Below are 12,754 nucleotides of genomic sequence, written 5' to 3'. Positions count from 1 at the left end.
AGGGATCACAGCTTCAGGTAAAGTTATCTTCCTGGCCATTATCTTGCATCAACAATTAACATTGTAAGTAACCTATCAGTGATGCAAAAGGAACATAACGCGAATCAGATCTTTTTAACATAACACCGGCACCAAGCACGTTGGTCAATACATAACAAAACGTTTGAGACGTCCTTTTAGTTGTCTGTGGCTGGGAATTTGCTACCCTATCTGCCAACAGGAATAGTTTGGAATATCAATGGCTCTTATAGCATATAAAAAATCCAGAAACACAATAGACTCGAAAACCTCTTTCATTAGTTGCCATATATTACCATTACCCTTAGAGGCAATCAAATTACCGTGCAACTAAAGCAAAGTTTATTAACAATTGCGGTGGTCAGGGGTGATGATTATATTACCAAATGCATCTTTCGAATCAGACCAGCAACGTCGAACTTTATTTGGTTAAGACTGGTAACTCCTCCTCCCCAGGGTATCAGATTACCTTTATTATTAAAGCACTGTAAACTCAAGCCAGCTATTATTATATCTGACTGTTTAGAAACGAGGACTTTGGCACAATTCACGTTTCCAATCTTCAGAGTTACAACATGGTGTTACTCCATTGATATGAGCAAAATCTAACTACTTAGCTGTGTTCACACATCAAGATCACTCTCAATCGACTTTGTCAACCTTCATTTCAGACGAAGCTCAACATTTATCACACAAGCTGAAAAAACAAGCGAATCAGCTATCCTCCACGGGTCCTTTATAATGAGGCAAATTGATGCTTAGTTTAATATTTCTTTTTTTGTTCAATTAAAATAAACCCAAAACTAAGTAACGAATGCGACGATTTCAATGCATTCGAATGGCGAATGTGGAGTTTATAATCAATAAAAATTTTTTTAGAAATCGAATCTTAACTGCCATGATTGTAAACTTGTGGGAGGAACGTAACTTTTCCGGGACAGAATCCAGGTACAGGAATCCTGTTCAACTGTAAGAGAAAACTTATCAAAAACAGACCTTCTAACTTAGAACATCTTGTGCAAAAAAAAAACCTCTCTCTGGTGTGATTTACCACAAAAATACATTCTCAATCTAACATTTCCAGGTGGTTCGTTTGTGATACAGCCTTTTAAAATCCTTCACAAGGTGTACAGATTTACCTAATCAAGTTTATGCAATATTTAATTCTAGGCCTTTACTGGCGTTATAACTATTTACAAATCGTAATATCACTTTCCTCCGGCACCTCTTCAAAAAACCTACAAGCTTATGTTTACACTTCTTAAAAACAGTCTTTTCAATTTATTAATGACTACCCTGAATTGACTTTTATAATCACTGTATTATTGCCTACGTGAAACAGGTGGAGGGAAAATTGCCAACCTCCGTTCCCCACTCAAAATAATCACAAGCACTTAAATAAACTATCGCAAAACATCCATCCAGGGCATTGCTCTGTATTCATTTTTAGAAATGAGAAGTACATGTCATTTTATCAGATTAAAGACTTACAGTTTAGTCGTAGCCATTAAAAATGACCAAACATCCGAGTGTTGTAATGCTTCTTTTAAAATTGTTATTAAGTTTCGGCGCAGAGACACCTGTGAAACATACAACTTATTGCAAAAATTTCTGAAGAATGTCATTGTAAACATTCAATTTTCCTAAACCCATTTTAAAGCTGAATTTTCTCCACAATTTTACTGCTCTCGTCCGGACTTAAATATTGCAGGAAAACCCTGACAATACTGTACACATATTCATTCTTATTCCAAATGAAAACTGTAGACCACAGAGGAAAGTTGGAAACATCCATTGCACATATTTTGATAGGGATTTCTCACTATTTGATTTGTACATTGATATTATTATTGGCTGAACGGGAAAAAAACTACTTTAAATCAAGCTAAAACGAAGTGTCAGTTTTAATGTCTCAACAAATAAAGACATTTCGTGTAACATGTTACCAAAATTACCGTGGCGTGTACGCGTTTGTATGTGTATGGAAATATAATCGTAAATAAAATCACGTCCCAGTTTATGGCATCAAACTAGCTTTGACTCCTACTGTCAATGCAACCACTGAACGCTCCTTGCTTGTTGGTAAATAAAAACGTGTAAATAACAAAACCGCACCTATGTAAAACACAGGGAAAGGGGAGCCAGAATTTCACTTTAATCTTTTGCAGATGTCAATTTTCATTTGGACCTGGCCCGATAGTAAAGTTTATGAGTTACTGGGACAATGTAATGACATGCTGCCAAACTGGAGTGTTAATTGCTGTTAAGTGTATCGACAATAAGCATTAGAACACCATTGTTTTAATGCGTGCTTTCTAATGCACTGAAGGGATTGATTGGTGTGGTATTTCAGTAGGTGGGGTAATGCAGAGGTTCCCCTACATTTTGCTTCTGTCTCCTCCTCCCACTGCACAAGAAGCTCAGTAAGGGTCGCGGTGGGGTGGGGGTGGGGGGAGGGGGATACACAGCACATATAACTTGAGAACTTCCCCTCCTTCTAACAAACAGCATTTCGGAGACAAGAACCAGTAAATATGAATTCCCAAATCCCAGTAGGAAAGATTGTGCTTCTCTTTTGTCTTAACGTTAATCTTTAAAAAAAAATCCCTTCATTCACAAATGTTGAATACCAAACAGCATCCTGGTGTCATTTATGTAGCATGTAGGAACAAGGGTTTCTGTTGTAGAGCGAGGTCAGACATGTCCCGGCACTAGAAATGGGTAATCTAGGCATTTGAGGGACACAAATTATGTGTCCGCCCGCTCTTTCCAGCCAAAACTCGCCCGCAACCTGGGAGTCAACCACCCCGCAACCATACACAGCCACCCCCCCCCCCCCCCTAAGCCAGCCACCATCCTGATTTGGGAATATATCGCCGTTCCGTCGCTGTCACTGGGTGAAAATCCTGGAACTCCCTCCCTAACAGCACTGTGGGTGTACCTACAGCGCGTGGATTGCAGCGGTTCAAGAAGGCAGCACACTCACCAACTTCTCAGGAGCAATTAGGAATGGGCAATGAATGCTGGCTTAGCCAGCGAAGCTCTCATCCCTTGAATGAATATCACACAACTATCACACAAATATTCCTCCCACAGGCTTGTGAACCTCTGATTTAAAAGTTTACCACATACTCTAAAAAGTTAATAACTAGATTTGACACTACTTCTTGACATATAACCTATTTCTTAATATATTACTATTTCATTACATTACTATTTCATGAGATTAAGTTGTATTTTGTGTTCGGATCTTTTTCGGATCAGGAGGATTGCCATGCAAGATGTTGCCTCATATTACCATATACGAGAACATTTATTACAAATTCTACATGCAACCCATTAATGCGACAGGTTTCTTCCAAGAAATAGAAGATTATTTGCCCCTCCACAATGTTTATTATGCAAAGTTTTATGAATTGGATAGCTAGAAGATCATTAATTAACTAGTAAACTACACCCTCTTGCACGCTAACCCATGCATCTTCAAAGCCTTTTTCAAAAGTTGTGTGACTTTGGCTCCTCAAATGTACCAAGACTATCTGAAGACATTTCACTGTTTTTAATGCAATTTAATCCGTGGCATTACACTAGCATTGACTTCTAAAGCCAGAGCAAAATTGAACATTCATTGCTTGTTGGTGGTTTATTTTTGCTCTACATTGGGGAGGAAATGTATGTTTTATTTGTCACATTTTAAAGCCTTTTCAAGTACCAGAAAATCAAAATTGAACATATCATCAATATTTCAAACTTATTTGAGAAAATATAACACGAAGCGGACATGTCATTCATGTTATTTCATAAAGGCATCTCATTCTTTAAAAAAATACAAAATAATAAAATATTCAATTCAAAGATACCATTTAACAGCTATTATAGGCACAAAATGTTAAGATTACAAGAAAAGCCAGCACGTTGAACCTGAATGTAATTTACAACAAAAACTTGCATTTGTATAGCACGCGTAACATAATAATATTGCCCCATGGTTCTTCACAGGAGCATTATAAAGCAAAATATGATACAACACCACAGGAAATATTAGGTCAGGTGACCGCAAGCTTGATGAAAGAGGTAGATTTTATGGAACATCTTAAAGGAGGAAAATGAAATAAAGAAGCAGAGAGGTTTAGGGAGTGAATTTCAGAGCTCAAGATCTCTGCCATGAATGGTGAAGTGACTAAAATTGCAACTCCAACCATATGGTGTAAAAATGTGAAAACAACAACAATTTCAGTTATAGTAATCCACTGACTATATCTATATATACATATATATGTATATTCTGTAGCACACAACCCCATTTCTTCTGATAGGGCTACCCATATTTCTGTAATTAAACTTTTGCGAGGTGGATACCAGTGAGCCTCAAGAAATGCATTCCATGGTTTGTTCTAAACTAGCTCCCAATCAGTCTGCTTATCTGTAATCTTGCCAATTAAATGCAGAGGGAATCAATATGTTTATCTGTTTACTCCCCAAAAGAGTTTCTATCAGGTATTAAAATTGAATTCAATGCAGCAGAAGGAAATGCATCTTTGTCAATTTCAAGTCTTCTGTGGCTTGCAAAGTATGGAATTCACACAATCTGCAAACCATAAATTGTAAAAGGAGCAAAACAAAAAACCTTATAGATACAACGTGAATGTGAGTTGAAAAGTACATTTGCATCTAATTAAAATGTGCAAATGGTTTTAGACAATAAAAACTGGAATGCTATTTTCTGTCTGTCATTTATGATATGCAAAAATCATTTTCTAGAACCCATTGTTTTCTGAATATTAAATTTACTTTGTACAGAATCTTGTTTTAGTTTAATGCAAATTACATACTACTAATTATCAAGTTACGAGACTAATGTCATAACACAATTCTACAATTAAGCTAGTTTAGGCATACAGAGTATGTTAATATGAAGCAACATAAAGGATGTTTCAAAATTACATGCATGCTGCAATTTTCAGGAGGAGATTAATGTATTAATATTCTAACATTTGAATAAATTGAGTCATTTATTTTACATCATACATGACAATATAGTTTAAGCAGCGGAATATAATCAACAGTTTTCAAAGACAATCGTGAGATGCTAAAATGTTTTCATTGGTGCTTTTTGAAGGGCCTAAGAAAAACTATTTTCATCACCTTCCATTTGATCTTGTTTCTGCAAATTCCACTCTCCACATTTAACACTATTATTTTTGATAGATTTTTACATTTTGGAAAAATATATTTTGTCTTGTTCACATATATAAGATGCCTCATTCTTCTATCTCATCAAACTGGAATTCTGAACCTGCCAGTTTGACTTTTTCAGATTCATAAATCCTTTGTGCTAACCCTGTTACTGCACCTGCAGTATCTTTGTTTTTCTAAAATATTTCATTATATTACAAATAATCATGGTTTAATTTTATTACAAATATTATACGTTCAACAAAATATTTAACTTTAAAGATTAATACGATATTCCTGAGTAAACATCACCAGTTAGCATCTTTATTTGAACATTGGAAGCTTTACATGTGAGTTGTTTTTACTGAATGGTGCTTTATTTAAGAGCCACATTGTCTCTTGAACTGTCTTTGCTTTGTGTCCATCTTTTATTATGTATCAGATACAATCATATGTGCCAATCATAATACTGACTCTTCATGAGTTGCAGATTTGTAACCTCATAATTCCTTTCTCGTTACAGTTCTTAACTGCATTACTGGCTTTAACATTTCAGTAAATCAGTATTTCTCAATGAGAACATGCTTTGCGTTCCAGTAAGAAAATTAAATAATTAAAAGTCTAGAAATGAGTGTTGGTGACATAAAGAGACAAATGTATTCCTTGCTAATTTTAAATTGGATAATGCCCCTATTGAAATAGTAGATGAAGGAATATCATATAAATGTTTCAAGCGTTTGCCCACTAAAAATGCTTACAGCAGTTTTTGGATTATTTATTTCCTGAGTCACAGTCAGGCAGGTCCTTGCTCCATCGGTGAGATTGAGGTCCTGAATAGATGACACAGGCGACCACAATGTGTAATGAAGTTTAACTTCTTTCATTTTTCTCCTCTCAAATAAAAAATACAAAAAGAAAATAAGGAAGGTGTAATAAAGACACAAATCTAACTGTAATGGAGGGGTAAGGAATGTACTTTTAAACAAACTTGGGATTTTAAAAAACTTTGATTTTCAAAGTACAAGACATTCGGTTAAAACAGTATTATGACTAAGATTCATCTATGATAACTTTTCCTATAAAGATCAGTCACAGATTAGTTGTTTGCTGTTCATAGCTATAATTTATTACAATTTTCTTCAGCAACAACCATAATAATATCTAATCAATATATAAGTATTTTTATTTACTCACGACCTCAAATTGCTCATGCACTGCTGATTGTCACAAGTTGCACCAGTTTGAAGGTAATTACATACAGTGCCTGAACTCTTCTCAATCACACATTGATCCCTTTGTCAATTATAATTAAAGATCATTCTGTTGTATTGCTTCTATTTAGTTCATGGATATAGATTCCTCTCATTGTATTTGTACACAAGCATTCTATGGATTTGAACAAATAAAGCCAATCTGAGACCATGACCGACTTATAAACATTTTATTGAAACAAAGAATATTGGAATTTCTGGGAAGAATCTTCAGGAATGGATAGTTTAGGAATAATCTCTGAATGTTTAGCTTTCTCATGGTGATCATCATCACACCCTGATATGGGGTTCAATCTTGGGTTATTTCACGATCTTTCCTCGTTGCTTTTCTATTATCCTAGCTACAGAACAGTCCTATAAGTACAAATTATTCCAATGCATTCAATTACATTCACAAATAGCTTCTACAATAATCTTTTCCACAGATAGCTCTGGTTTGATAATATTCACAGATTGATCATCATCACAGAAAGGGCCCATATACTCATTGTCACATATTGACCCCATTTACTCTTTATCACATTTAATTCTAGCTGCACATTGCCACACTTTGGCCCTATATATTTATGGTCACATGACGAATTAAATACAAGGGACACAAACCCCTTCTTTTAAAAGTTGACCAAATGGCCCCGATTAGATTATTATCACATATTATTCTTGAAAGAATGATAACTGAAGATTGGTCCTGTGTTCTTCAGAACTGATTAACTCTTAAATTATTCTTAAATCAATTATATGTGAATGTGTCTGATAAAGACACAATTATAAATTGTTTGCATCCTTCATAGCTAGGAAACTGATATTTGTTTATAGTCAGGCATAGCCCACAGTTGCAAATTGAACTGTAATCACATGTTGCTCCTATACTGTTCATGCACAAGACAGTGCCATATTATTTCTCTACTGTTTGATATCACAGATTTGCTCCTGTATTATTGTCGCAGATAGCTGCTGCATCTTTTGACACAGTCTATTTTATTCTCATAAATAGTTCTTCTGGGCAGAATTTTACAGGTGGCTGGGTTTCCCGCCTCAGTACCCAAACAGTCAGCAAGGAATGCTCCCCTGCCGACTGCCTGTAGCAATTTAACGCTCCAAGGCGCGTTACTTGGCAGCAGGCAGGATTTACGCTCCCACCTATCCAGAACTAGGGAGGAGGTTCGACCTCAAGAGGGCTGCTGACTAATCTGATTGGCCCGCAGCTCTGTATTCCTAGCAGTGCCACCAGGAGCACTGGCCACTGCTGGTACTGCAAGCAGTCCCATAGTCTGTGTGCTGGGGTCCACAGTATCTGGTAGGCGTGGAGTCCTGTGGAGGTAAAAGGAGGGAGGACCGGGGTGATGGAGATAGGGTAGGCTATTGGTGGGAGGAAGCACCTGGGATGGGGAGACCTTGGGCCTGTGGACTGATCTAGAAAGAGAGCCAATGATGCAATTGCCTCCACCTATTCCCATTTGAAGCCAGACTATAGGTGATCTGACGGTTATTCCACCCCACTGCCCCCCCTCCCCCCTCCCCCCCACCACCCCCACACTCCCAGCCTGCTCTCTGAACACCTCCCACTGTCCAAAATATTGCAGTTGGCACAGGAGCAGCCCTTCAGAGTGGGCAGGCAGTACTGTGCATTGCCTGTCCGATGATACAACTGTGAACGATTCAGGATGGGTGGCGTAGAGGTCCCCGGAGAATTTTCCATCCCTCCCACTTCCTACGTAACCATAAACCCTTCACTATATTAATCATAGACACACACTGTTAGTTATCAATTTCCCTGCGCTCACAAATTGTGCCTTAGGCATTCAGTATGATAATCTTATCCAATTTATTGTCACAGATCAATTCTAAACTGTTCATATAAATCAAACCTACATTGTTCACATTTGGAGGATACTATAATAATGACCATCATAATAGATTGACCCCACAATGTGCAAAGTTAGGGATTGGTATAAAACTGTTCACAGTCACAGATTCAGTTCATAACCTGACACTGGGTGGGATCTTCTGGCCACGCTCGCCCCGAAATCGGAAAATCCCACCTGAAGTCAACACACCTTTCCATGGTCCGCCCCTCACCCACTACGATTCCAGTGGCAGGCGGAATGGGAAAATTCGCTCCACTGACACTATGCAGTTCATAATTACAGATTATGAACAGTTTAGGATCAATCTATGACTATGAACAGTTTAAAAGCTGCACTGAGCACTGTATAATATGTGCATGATGTCTTCGATCACTAGCGCAGGTAACTGTGCAGAGTAAAGAGAAGCAACCTGTACTGGACACACCTCCTTAATAAAGCTCCTTTAGTTTGTCAGCCGCAATGCCTCCTAGCATCAATCCTGTGGACACAACACAGACACTGGTGATGAGGAAGTCAAACAGCACTTGCTAACCATCTGGGGCGGGGGGGGGGAGGAAAAAAATTGTTGGGAAAGTCGAGAAAAAGGACGTTGAAGAAAAGCTCTCCATGTGCTCCAGATAGATTGGGCTTAGAAGCAAAAAATAGAGCCAGGGATGTTTAAAAATAAAGCAGGCTGAAGCTCAGGTTGTACCTTGTTTTAAAAGTGAAAAGCAAGGTAGCTGCTGAAAACACTTTGCACACGGAGGTCCTTCCATTAGAAACAAAATGGCAGGAGATTTAAGCACGATGGGACTCTTCGATAAAAATGTGGAGCGATGGAGCTCCTATGCTGAGCGGTTTAGAGTCATCAAGTCATAGAGGTTTACAGCATGGAAACAGGCCCTTCGGCCCAACTTGTTCATGCCGCCCAGTTTTACCATTAAGCTAGTCCTAATTGCCTGCGTTGGTCCATATCCCTCTATCCCCATCTTATCCATGTAACTGTCTCAATGCTTTTTAAAAGAGAAAATTGTACCTGCCTCTACTACTGCCTCTGGCACCTCGTTCCAGACACTCACCACCCTCTGAGTGAAAAGAATTGTCCATCTGGACCATTTTGTATCTCTCCCCTCTCACCTTAAACCTATGCTCTTTAGTTTTAGACTCCCTTACCTTTGAGAAAAAAAATGTTGACTTTCTACCTTACCTGTGCCCCTCATTATTTATCGACCTCTATTAGATCACTCCTAAGCCTTCTACGCTCCAGGGAAAAAAGTCCCAGCCTATCCAGCCTCTCCTTGTAACTCAAACCATCAAGTCCTGGTAGCATCCTGGTAAATCTTTTCTGCACTCTTTCTAGTTTAATAATATCCTTTCTATAATAGGGTGACCAGAACTGAGGACTTATTCATGTCTTGTACAATTTCAACAAGACGTCCCAACTCCTGTAGTCAATGTTCTGACCGATGAAACCAAGCATGCCAAATTATTTCATTACCACCCTGTCCATCTGTGACTCTACTTTCAAGGAGCTATGAACCTGTACTCCAAGATCTCTTTGTTCTCTAACTCTACCATTAACTGAGCAGGTCCTGCCCCAATTCAATCGACCAAAATGCATCACTTCACATTTATCTAAATTAAACTCCATCTGCCATTCATTGGCCCACTGGCCCAATTGATCAAGATCTCATTGCAATCCGAGATAACCTTCTTCACTGTCCACTATGCCACCAATCTTGGTGTCATCTGCAAACTTACTAACCATACCCCATAAATTCTCATCCAAATCATTAATATAAATAACAAATAACAGTGGACCCAGCACCGATCCCTGAGGCACACCGCTGGTCACAGGCCTCCTGTTTGAAAAACAACACTCTACAACAACTCTCTGTCATAAGCAAATTTTGTATCCAATTGGCTACCTCACCCTGGATCCCGTGAGATTTAATCTTATGCAACAACCTACCATGCCGTACCTTGTCAAATGCCTTGCTAAAATGCATGTAGACAATGTCGACTGCACTGCCCTCATTACCTTCTTGGTAACTCCTTCAAAAAACTCAATCAAATTCGTGAGACATGATTTTCCACTCACAAAGCCACGCTGACTGTCGCTAATCAGTCCTTGCCTCTCTAAATGCCTGTAAATCCCGTCTCTCAGAATACCTTCTAAAAACTTACCCACTACAGACGTTAGGCTCACCGGTCTGTAGTTACCAGGCTTTTCCCTGCAGCTCTTCTTAAACAAAGGCACAACATTTGCTACCCTCCAATCTTCAAGCACCTCACCTGTGACTGTTGATGATTCAAATATCTTTGCTCGGGGACCCGTAATTTCCTCCCTAGCCTCCCACAACGTCCTGGGATACATTTCATCAGGTCTGGGGGATTCATCTACCTTGATGCGCTTTACGATTTCCAGCACCTCCTTCTCTGTAATATGTACACTTCTGAAATATTTCTTTCCCCATGTTCCTTAACATCCATGTCTTTCTCAGCAGTAAATACCGATGAGAAATATTAATTTAGGATCTCACCCATCTCTTGTGGATCCACACATAGATAACCTTGTTGGTCCTTAAGAGGCCCTCCTCTCTCCCTAGTTACTCTTTTGTCCTTTATGTATTTGTAGAAGCTCTTTGGATTCTCCTTTGCCTTATCTGTCAAAGCAATCTCATGCCCCCCTTTTTGCCCTCCTGATTTCTCTGTCAATTCTACTCCAACAACCTCTATACTCTTCAAGTGATCCACTTGATCCCAGCTGCCTATGCATGTTATATGCCTCCTGCTTTTTGACCAGGGCCTCAATATTCTGAGTCATTCAGGGTTCCCTACTTCTACCAACCTTACCCTTCACTCTAAAAGGTATGTGCTTATCCTGAACACTGGTTAACACATTTTTGAAAGCCTCCCACTTACCAGATGTCCCTTTGCCTGCCAGCGGACTCCTCCAATCAACATTTGAAAGTTCCTGTCTAATACCATCAAAATTGGCCTTACCCTTATGAACATGGTGAGAAAAGATTTGACTAAATTGGGCCAGAGATAGCTGAGTAAACTAGGCTGAAGGCAGCTTGATGACTAATGCATAATCAGGTCTTACAAATATTCTCAAGCTGCATGGCCGCATGCTTGATGGAGAACTAGGAAGTATGAAAGATATCACAGTTAAATTGAAGATTAAAGCAGAGAGCCAAGTGAAATGCTTGAAGGCAAGGTTAGCACCCTATGTTATCAGGCTGAGAGAAGAGGTACCATCAAGTATCAACAATCAAGTCTTCATTGAAATGCAGATGGGGGTTTCTCGATTACCACTACCAAGTTGTTCATCAGCAAGGAGTTTGAGTGGAAGCATCTTCTACTTTGAAAAGGTTGACAGTACAACTGTCACTCAGGACAAGTAAGGAAGTACACCTGGAGTGATCCAATACACTCAGAGGTAATGGATATGAGGTGAGGAGGCAAGACCTCAGGACCAAAACCTGTCTTAAAATTGTACTCCACTAGATGATTGGAGTCAGGGTGCTTACTTTGGGGGATCAGAGCAATCATTCTGCCACTATTGAGAAGACAATTGTTGAATAAATTACATGAGGGCCATTGTAGAATTGAGAGAATGAAAGAGTAGTGAGGAGCTATTTCTGGTGGCCGCTATTGGACGCTGAAATAGAAGAGCAGGCTGGGATCTGTTCTTCATGCACAAAGGTGCAAAACCTGCCACCATTATCACCACTGCATCCTTGGGAATGGCTGGAAGAGGCTTGGTAATGGGTGCATGTTGACTACGCAGGACATTGTGAAGGTCATACATTCCTAGTCACTGTCGATGCCCAAAGTGGTCAGAAGTCACCATAAGGAAGTGAACAGAATCAGAAAAGACGATTGAGAGGTTAAAAGAACTCTATACTAGATTTGGATTTCTTGAGCAATTGGAATGTGATAATAGACCACAGTTCGTCGCTCAAGACTTTGAAAGATTCTTGCAAGAGAACAGTCTAAAACATATTGAGCGGGAGTTTACGGTCTCGCTTGAGTGAGATCGTAAAGTCCCATCCGAGGCCAACGGAGATTTCCATTCTGGGAACCTCGGCTGCCCCAATTCCGGGTAGGGTTTTGGCCCTTAGGTCTTCGCCATACCACCCTGCTATGAATGGACGAGCAGAAAGTTTCATGCAAACAATGAAGCACACTTGAAATGCAACCAGGAAACATTTGTTGACCAAATGTCTAAATCAATTCTAACTCATGTATTGGAATACTGCTCATTCAACAACAAACATTTCTCCAGCAATACTGATGGTGAAACAACAATACATTCAGCATTCAACCTTTAGAAATCTCCAAAGCCAAAACAAATCATCCAAACGAAACAACAAGGTCGGATCGAGTGGCGGGAAAACAAAGCTAGAATTGTGTCTTCCGCCGTGGATAAGAAGT

Source organism: Mustelus asterias, chromosome 18, assembly GCF_964213995.1.
Source record: "Mustelus asterias chromosome 18, sMusAst1.hap1.1, whole genome shotgun sequence".
In the NCBI taxonomy this organism is placed as follows: domain Eukaryota; kingdom Metazoa; phylum Chordata; class Chondrichthyes; order Carcharhiniformes; family Triakidae; genus Mustelus; species Mustelus asterias.
The sequence above is the reverse complement of the archived record's forward strand: the minus strand, read 5'-3'. Positions refer to the sequence as shown.